Here is a 10,432-nt window from a genome sequence, read left to right as displayed (position 1 = left end):
GAATAACTCAATGATTTTTACAGTCCGATTCTAACAAATTTATTTAACATTTTGGTCCTAATCGTGCCGGAATTCCCTTGGTAAGCTGCAGGTCACAGAGTGCATAAGTGCTAATAAATCTACGCAGGAGAAGCTGCCAAAAGAATGGTTCTTCTTAAAGTGAAAAGACCTCCGACTGAATTGTTGTATGTAAAGAGGCTGTCCACTTTCTGATCTGTGGCTGAAAAGCGGAAGACTGGGCCCCAAGGAGAAACAATAAGAGCAGGAGGCTCAGGTAAGAAGAATTTCCCTCTTTGTCTTTGTTTTAGATCAGGGACCAGGTTACACTGTGCTATTGCTAAGGTTTGTGATAGCAGGGAGAGAGAGAGTCAAGTATTGTATCTTGAGTCATAGATCAGGGAATAACAAAGCAAAGTAAACAGTCATTCTAGACACTACTGTGGATATGGGGAAATAAGATACCACGTGGTACAAGAGAAGGGTTACGTAACAGTCTTTTTAAGACATGGAAAATCAGTGCACTAAGAGATCACGAGATCCGCCCCTAACGGATAATGTGAAGCATATGCAATTACAGTAAGCAAATAATGTGAGATATTTTGCAAAATGTGTTAACAACTATAAATTTGATAGTAAACTAGATAAACTTTCACTAGTTAAACTCCTTAAACAAGCTTTAATCTGATGCAGGGCGTCAGGCAAAAGAAAAACAGAAGCTTAAAAAATTCTGAAACATTTTTAGACAACAGAGTGAAAGGTCTAACAGACAGAATCTCTGAAAAATGAAAACTTAGAGCAGACTGGACTTGCATTAATTAATGCCTACAACAGGAAAATGAGACAGTAGATGGATATTATGCTAGATTATTAAAATGCTTAAAATAACAATTTATATATATACATTTTTAAAAGGTTGCATTGCCTCTGTTAGTAGTTTTATTACAAGGCATATGATAAATCACTGAACAAGCAGGCTGCAAGCCTTACTTGAGTATGCTAGACGTACTGAAAGACACCTTAATAGTAAAAAGAAAAAAAAGGGCACAAGTCTTCACTGTTGAAGACGGAGCTGAAGTATTTGTATTACAGTCAGGTAAAAAGGGCATCTAGCTAGGGACTATAAACAAAATAAGAAAGCAATAACAGAAGATAAAGGAGATGTGGACTGACTATATAATAGTGATAATAACCAAAAATCATCAGGAAAGGTTAATAAACAAAAAGAAAATGTGAATGTAGTAGAGGGAATAGAGGAAGTACAAACAGATGTAGAGAATAAAAATGAAAATAAAATTTTAGATTTAGCATTGTTGAGCCTGGAGCTCTACCTAGCAAATACAAAACCAGAAGTAACACTTCTGGTGGAGGGAAGAAAGGTCAAATTCCTGTGTGACTCAGGAGCGTCACGGACTTTGATACACCCCTCCAAGTTACCAAAACATTCTAAATCACCTAATTATATATTAGTAAAAGCAGCAAATAGACAGCTATACAGGGAACCACTTTCCCATAATATAGCAATAACTGACCCTGTTTCAGGTATGACTCAAAAAGTAAAATTGTAGTTTCTGCAAAAATATCCAGTAAACTTACTGGGAAAAGACCTTGTGCAAATATTTGGCATAACAGTAGTTCCTACCATGCAGGGTATGGAAGCACAAAGACAAATGAATGCTCTTGTGGTGTGATCAGAGGGTGAAGCCTATTATTGGTACAGCCAGGACCTAGTTACGATTGGTCCAGGGCAGTAACCAAAGAACTGATAAACGTAGCCATCAGTAAGGTACCCTCCCTTGACACTGATCAGCAGCACTTGTTACATTGTACTCCATACTACTGTAGCACACCAGGACCTGATAAGAAATATAAGTAAAAATCCTGCTGACAAATTAATATTACAAACTTTATGCTGGGATACTGAGGGAAACAGTGTAGTAAGCTGTTCATTACCTCAGGAGTTCATGAGATTGTATAAGTCCAATAGACTGCCACATGTCAGCTTGACAAAAAAACAAAAGTGTTAAATGGGCAGACTTAGGAAAAAGGTAACAAAATGGGAAAACAGACTGATTTAAAAATGTCAGGACAAGGGATATAAAAACAAAACTGAATTGGTTGACACAGACACATACAGCTGTACACTTGCAATCTAGTAAGGACAGCTGATTAGCATTTTTATTAAAAGAAAAAGAAAAGGTCTTGTGTAAAATTCCAACAACTCTGTGGTTAACAGGCAAGTTAAATGTAGGGCTTATTCAAGCAGCAGGACCAGTTACAATTACCCCAAAGTCAGCTTTTAGACCACAGAAAAAACAATACATTTTGGAAAAGAATGCAAAAGTAAAAATTAAGCCTATAATAAGCAGCATTACTCAAAAAAAGGAGTACTGGTAGAATCTCCTGATTCACCATGTGATACACCCCTATTTCCTGTTAAAAAAAAAAAAAGGCAAACGGGGAATGGCAGATGGTACAAGATTTATAAGCTGTGAATAATGCAGTAATACCTAAAGCACCTACGGTGCCAGACCCACATACCTTGTTAAATGATTTAAAGCCACAACAAAAGTATTTTACTGTGGTAGATATAAGCAATGCTTTCTTTTCAATACCTATACATCCTGATAGTCAATATTGGTTTGCATTTACATTTCAGGGTAAAAGGTATACATATACACGACTACCACAGGGATATTGTGAGAGCCCAATAATATTTGCACAAAAATGGCTAGCAATCTGGCAGGGTCTACCCCACCAGAAGGTAGTCAAATTTTACTTTATGTAAATGACATCTTGCTAATAGCACCCAGCAGCAGTGCAGGGTGAATACAGTAGCATTGTTAAAATTTTAGTAATACAAGGACACAAAGTAAACAAAAGTAAGTTACAACTTTGGGAAAAAAAACACAGGTTAGATACCTGGGATATGTAATATTCAATAAAGGTAAAATACTAGATAGTGGGAAAGAGAAAAGAGGAAAAAAACAGCAATTTTGCAAGCACCCAAACCAACAACTAAAAAAGAAATAATGTCTTTCCTAGGTACAACTAATTTTTGTTGAAACTGGGTACCAAATTATTTTACAATGAAAAACAAAAGCAGAAATGGCTTTCTGCAGGTTAAAGCAGTTAATAGCTTCTTCATCAGTTTTAAGACTTCCAATGGTACATGACATCAGTATTAAAGCAACAACATGGGAATAAGCAATGCCCCATAGCTTACTATTCATCACAGTTAGACCCAGTGGTGCAATCTTTGCCTCACTGTGTACAAGCAGTAGTTGCAGCAGCAATGGCAGTACAGGCTTCAGCCTCAATGGTGTTATTCCACCCTCTCACATTGAGAATGCCTCATGCAGTTGCAATAATTCTGCTACAAAAAAAGTTGCATACCTTTCTCCTGCTAGACATCTTTCATGTATGACCATACTGCTGAGTCAACCTCATATAAACAGTTAGCTTTACCTAGACAAGATCTTACAGATATGCCCTTGAATAATGCTGAGGTGACATATTACGTGAATGGCTCATGCAGAAGGGGTCCTACAGGGAAAAATCTGGTGGGGTATGCAGTAGTTACAGACACTAAAAATTTAGAAGCACAAACTTTGCCACACAACTTGTATGCTCAAGCAGCAGAACTGGTAATTTTGACAGGAGCATGTATTTTAGTAAAAGGCAAAAAAGTAAACATATATACTGATAATCAGTATGCTTTTCTACAGTGCATGTGTTTGCACAATAATAAAGAAAATAGAGGATGATTACATCCAGTGAAAACCTATTAATCATGCAATTTATTTTGGAGCTATTAGAATCTATTCAGTTGCCTACCAAAGTAGCTATTTGTAAATGTGTAGCTCATACAAAACAACAGGATAAGATTTCAAAAGGTAATGCACGAGCTGATGCAGCTGCAAAGCAAGCAGCCTCAGACTCAGGAACTTTATTTTTTAATGAAAAATTACAGCCCTTTGAGATTTTAGATTTAGACATGTTAAAAACAATGCAAATGCTTACTACAACAGCAGAAAAACAAAACTGGGTAAAACAAGGTGCAATTTTTAAGAATGGACTGTACATTTCCAAAGGAAAAAACAATATTACCGTCTAATTTATTTAGAGATGCAGCTTTGTTGAGCCATGGGCAGAGCCATGTCTCAACAGGGGGGATGGTACAGTTAGTAAATAAAATATTCCAAACATATGGATACATAAATTATACAATAAAATTTTGTGCAGCTTGTCATACTTGTAACAAGCACCATGCACAAGGAGCATTTAAAACAAGCAAGGAGTTTCCCTACACCACCATATCCATTCCATACTATTTGTATGGACTTCATAGAGTTGAATAAATGTGAAGAAAAGAAATACTGTTTAGTGATCATAGATATGTTTTCAAAATGGGTAGAAGCTTTTCCTTAAGGAATCACTGTGCTTACCACCCACAGTCAGCAGGACTGGTGGAGAGGTACAATGGGATTTTAAAAAAAACAAGTTAAGAAAAGTTGATGAGTGAGACTCAGAAGAATTGGATTTGCTGTTTACCTCTAGCATTGCTGAGCATGAAAACAGTAACAAATGTAAAGGGTTTGATCCCCTTTAAAGTAGTATTTGGAAGGGCATATTATGTGCCTCAGTAAAAAGCTCTCATGCCTGCAGGGCTGGAGGCTGACAGTTCACTAGCTAATTAAATAAAAAAACTGTTATAAATAAATCTGTTTTGCAGTTTAACTTTTTCAGACAAAAAAACTTTCAGCTAAATAAAAACTTTGTGACTGATACACAAGGGCAAAATGGCCAAGAGTAAAGAAGACAAAAAAGCAGAGCAACCCAAGAACTATTGCATAATTATTTTAACTATGTATTTGTTAACTATAAGTGTGACAATTTTTCTCTTATTGTGGTTTTTCCCTGCACTCAACCACACAAGTGAAAGTGAAAGACGTGATGAACTGTTTATAGACTGGCATCCAAACTTTAACACGTACCTGGCCATGAAGCAAGTGTATACAGAAACTATGCACATTTCAAATTGCTGAGTTTGTACAGCTATACCAACAACATATAATAGACTTTAAGGTCCTCTGTCCCTCTGGGGATAAAATGAGACTTTGGAAAGTTTTTTTATACAGAAACTGTGAGATCACAGGACAAAATTGCTTTATTTTTACCTGTTCACACAAAAAGGAGTTGTATGTCTCTACAAAGTAATACCCTCCAGGTGGGCTGGAGTAATGGTAATATAACAATGTCTTATAAATGTTACATTAAAGTCAAAAGTGGGGTACTGTTTGTAATACCAACCATGATTCATATCTGAGTTCAATAAAACTACATTAAATGCAGTATGTGACAATCCAGTCTTAACTAAGCAATTGTCTATTAAGAATGAAAAATGTTTCATGCAGGGATAACACGTATCAGTACCAAAGTAATGATTTTATTTGTGGGAAAAAGGCATATAAATGGTTACCTGAGAATTGGTCCGCAGTTGTTTTTGGGTTATCTGGTTTCAGCAATAAGACATACTGCAGAATTACCTTTGGGTAAAATACGAAACGTAAGGAAAACAGCTCGAGAATCTGAAGGTCCAGTGAGAAAAACCTGTGAATCCAGTTGGTAAAATCGAAGCTGGTTGAAAAGGCCATAATTCAGTGAAAGACAAAAGTAAATTGACCCATATGAACTTGGGCAACAGTGTTATATCCAGGGCAGGAATACCACCAGCCTATGGAGCAGTCAAATCGATCTAGGAGCTGAGGAAGCTGTCAAAAAGTCATGAGCAATGCAACTATTTCCACCCTAGAATTGGTGACTAATGAACTGAATGCAATAAAAACTGTTGTGCTACAAAATCGAATGGCTCTTTACTTCACCCTAGCGGCAAGAGGTGGTACACGAAAAAAAATGCTGTGCGTACATTCCAGACAACCAACATGAAATCAATGACCACCTAGAGGTAATTCAGCAAGTATCAGCAATGACTAAACCAGGCCCAAACCCACTGACGGACTTTTTCCAGAATCTGTTTGGGGGGGTGGGGTTCCATCCTATTAAACATTTAATTGCTATTTGTGTGGGTATACTCCTAATAGGAGCATGTGTTTACTGTGAAATTCCCTGCATGAAAAAATTAATCAAAAATTTGTTGATATATCTGCTACTGAAACTTTTTACCAAAGTGTTGAAATTAAAAGATTAATTTCAAATGATGCTTTTTCTGAAATATAAAACCAATGACTAACTTAGCTGAAAGTCCTTGAAAGGAAAAGGCTAAGAAATGAAATAATACTGTTTATGTTTCTAATAGCATTAAATGCATTAACAGGAGGGAGAATGTTAGAAAAATCTATACATGCTGCTTAGAAAATATATTTACATACATGCTGCCTAGAAAAATATATTTACAATGTGTGCTGCTTAGGAAGATGTGTATTTAAACATTCAAACATATATAAGTTGTGTGATCAAATATATAGAGAAATGTGTGCTTTAGTTAGAAATAAATGTACTTAAATCCATAATAGAGAACAAAGTTTATGTAATGCATTTAATTCTGTCTTACTAGAATAATAGTAGAAATAAACCTGCATATTATTGCTTGAAGCACAAGCTGCAGTGTAATCAGAAATTTGACCTTGGCAGCTTGCAAACACAGCCTGGCTCATGTCTTTCAAGTAAAGATTATTTTGCAAAGTTAGAAAATAATAAATCTGTTCACATGTGTCCTCTTTCCTGCCTCCACCAGGAGAAGCCTTGTGCGCACTATCTCTGATAGTGCGCAGGGAACGAGGAAGACAAAGAAAGGCATTAAGGAAGACATACATCTATTGTATTTGAACTAATCAGAGAACCTTGAATTGGCTACATCCTCAGGAGGTCATCGTGACTGACCAGGTGTTTGCAAGGCTGTAACATTCACATGGGAAAAAGACTTTTTGAAAAACACAAATTCAGCACTTTTTATGAATTACTATGATGTAAAGACCCTGTCACTGACCACGCCAGTGAGGTGGGCAAAACTGATAATGACATGTATAAAGTTGGTGTTCATTTCTGAATAAAACTAGTCAAAATTCTATACAACTTTGTGTATGGTTTTTTGCCTCCTAATGTACATTAGAGAATAAGATATCTGAGTTCTCCTGCATTATTGTTTGTTATTGATTGACATTGTTTTTGAATAACTCAATGATTTTTACAGTCTGACTCTAACAAATTTATTTAACAGTATGGCATGAATAGACTATAAAAAAGCACCTGACAGTATCCCACATTCATGGATTAAAGAGTGCTTACAAATGTATAGGATACACCCTACACTGATCAATTGCATTACAGCGACCATGTAACAGTGGCAAACCACTTTGCAGTTCAGCCATGATAAAAGACAAACTATTATTCCAGGGATAAAAACTCAAAGGGGAATATTCCTGGGTGACTCTTTGTCACCGCTGCTCTTTTGCCTTGCCCTTAACCCATTAACCTGTCTACATAACAGATTAGGTCATGGCTTCAATTTGGTTCCCAGAAAACAACAAAGCGTAAAGACATCTTATCTTCTTTTTGCAGAAGATTTAAAACTGTATAGTTCATTAGATGAGGAACTGAAAGCACAATTGCAAGTGGTGAAAACTTTTTCAGATGATATAAGAATGTCATTTGGTCTTGATAAATATGCAAAAGCAACATTTAAAGCAGGAAAACCGCAGTACCAAGAAAATATCAGTCTGGGACAGGAATGTGATATAAAAGAACTTGAGCAAGAGGGAGTCTGTAACTGTTTGGGAATTGATTCAGGATCAACAATAAAACATGAACAAATGCGAGTAAAACTAAGAATATTTTAGAAAACTAAAATGAATACCGAAAACAGCTCTGACATCTAGGAAGAAAGTCCAAGTTATAAACCAATTTGTATTTCTTGTCCTAACTGACAGTTGTGGAGTGACTGACTGGCTCCAAAAGATATTGGATCAGTCGGACAGGAAAACAAGAAAAATGTTTCATGCTTATCAAATGATTTATAAAAATAAGTGTATACCAAAATTATATATTCCCTGCTCTGAAGGAAGTATGGGCCTCCTCGAAACTGATTACATGTATGAATCTGCAATTGTAGGAGTACATACATATCTGCTGACCCCACCAGATCCAAACATAGGGAAAGTTTTAAAACATGAGGAGATTAAGTCTCACTTGACTTCTCTGCTTAGTTTAGCAGAAGCAGATCAGTGTCAAGCTGGAATGGAAATCAAACCAACATAGATAAAAATCAGGCAGCAGCTGAATGTGCCAAAAAACAAAAGAAAGAATATAAGGTGACAGATCAGATGAGCAGGCAAGAAATGTGGTAAATGCATAAATATAGTTACAGGTACAGAAAACTCTTGAAACAACCTCATGTCGATCAGAACCGAATGCAGGAATGGTTAAGGCGAGATGAATTTAAGCCAAAAGATGAAAGGTTGATACTGGTGGCCCAGGATAGTGGGCTACATACACATTGGTTTACAAAGTCCATTGAATATGTGGGACAAACAGACAAATGCAGGTTTTGTAGAAAAGAATTGGAAACAGTCGCATGTATTGTTGCTAGGTCGATACACTAATGGCAGAAGGGCTGCACACTGAAAGGCATAATAATGTGTCAAGATTGTTGCAATGGGGATTGCTCAGATATTATAATATTGAAATAGCGGAGAAGCACTGGAAACATGAGCCACAAAGCTTTATAGAAAATGTTGAAGTTTATATCACATGGACTCACCCATTACAAACAGTTCAAAAATAGATGAAACCCAGCTATACTAGTCCATGAAAAGAAGACAAAAGTAGCATTGATCATTGAAATCTCTACATCCAGTGACTACAGTGTCTTATGTACAGAAACAAAGTCATAAAATACCAGGATTTACAGTCAGAAATTGGGGCAATGTACAAGAAGGAAACCCAGACAATTCCAACAGTAGTAGGAACAATGGGTCTTATAAAAAAGAATCTACAATCATACTCACATATGTTACCAATACATGTAACTCCATATGAATTGCAGGAGTCATTTCTGGACACATTGTGGGTACTGCGAACAGCACTTCTGGGTAACATCAAAGATTGAAACAATACTAATTTCATGAACTTTAATCATAATTTGACTCAGGAATGGGGTCCATTCCCATCATGGATTTACAAACCCAAAAGACAAGGATAAATTAAACCATGAGATACACAGTTTAATAATGCAGAACTACTTATATCACATCTCAAAATCAATAATAGGAACATGCTTTCTTTAGCAGCTATATATCCCACCAGGTAAAAAACATTACCACTGTGGAAAATATCCTATACTAGATATCCCACCATATACAACATGAAACAATAATACTAGGAGACCTGAATACAGACTGGCAGCTTACTAATAGCAGCACCTATCAGATTCTATAAACCTATACAGCTTTAGATAGAGAATTACATCAGTTACTAAACTCTACAAAAGTACTGGTAGGTAATCAACCTGAAAATGGATTCTTACTAATAGACCTAACAAAATTAGGGCAACTAGTAGCCTTATAGACAGCCTAAGTGACCATCAAACTTCTTACATTCTCAGAAGGTACAATAACCAAGACAAACATAAAATTTACAACCAACTTTGTAACTCAAAAAACTCTGAAAAACATACTTTTATCAAATACTTAGAATATAACTGGAAAACACCAAAATCTATGTCCTTAGACTCTGCTGTTACACACTTTAGTAGGATATTCCTAAACATTCTCAATAACCTTGCTCTAGTATGTCTCAAAATAATTAAATCCAATCCTGCACCATGGCTAACAAAGGAAACCAAGAGAATAATGTTTCAGTTTAAATCCTGGGAGGAGTGGCGCAAAACTAGAACACAAAATACATATCAACTTTTCAGGCAACTAATAGAAAAAAAGTCCAAGTAGCCACTACAACCAAAACTAAATGAATCCAAAAGGCTACTAGCGGAATCACAAAGACGCTGGAAACGTGAATAAATTCCACACTTTTAATGAATGTTTAGCGCTTTCATCTAGTACATCTAGACTTCATCAGAACTGTAATTAAATAAAATAACACCATTTAAATAGTAATAAGTACATAACAACACCAATGAGATGCACGTATTTAATCCCAGCCCATTTCCTATGTCATCACTTCCTCAGAAAAGGGAACTGGTTTAAAAAAAATATATATATATATACATGCACAACGCAATGAAAACACCTTAAAAACATTGAAAGTTAAAAAGTTAAAGAATTAAAACTTGAAAAACTAATTGGGCAGGATTCAGGAAGCCTCCGTGTAAGAGTTATAACTCTTACACGGAGACTGCAGTTAAACGGTGTGATGTCAGCATGCCATGCATATGCATGAGGTGCATGAGGCATGCTGA

Source organism: Protopterus annectens, chromosome 6.part1 (assembly GCF_019279795.1).
Source record: "Protopterus annectens isolate FY-2018-M chromosome 6.part1, PAN1.0, whole genome shotgun sequence".
NCBI lineage: Eukaryota > Metazoa > Chordata > Ceratodontiformes > Protopteridae > Protopterus > Protopterus annectens.
This window is presented reverse-complemented; position numbering follows the sequence as displayed.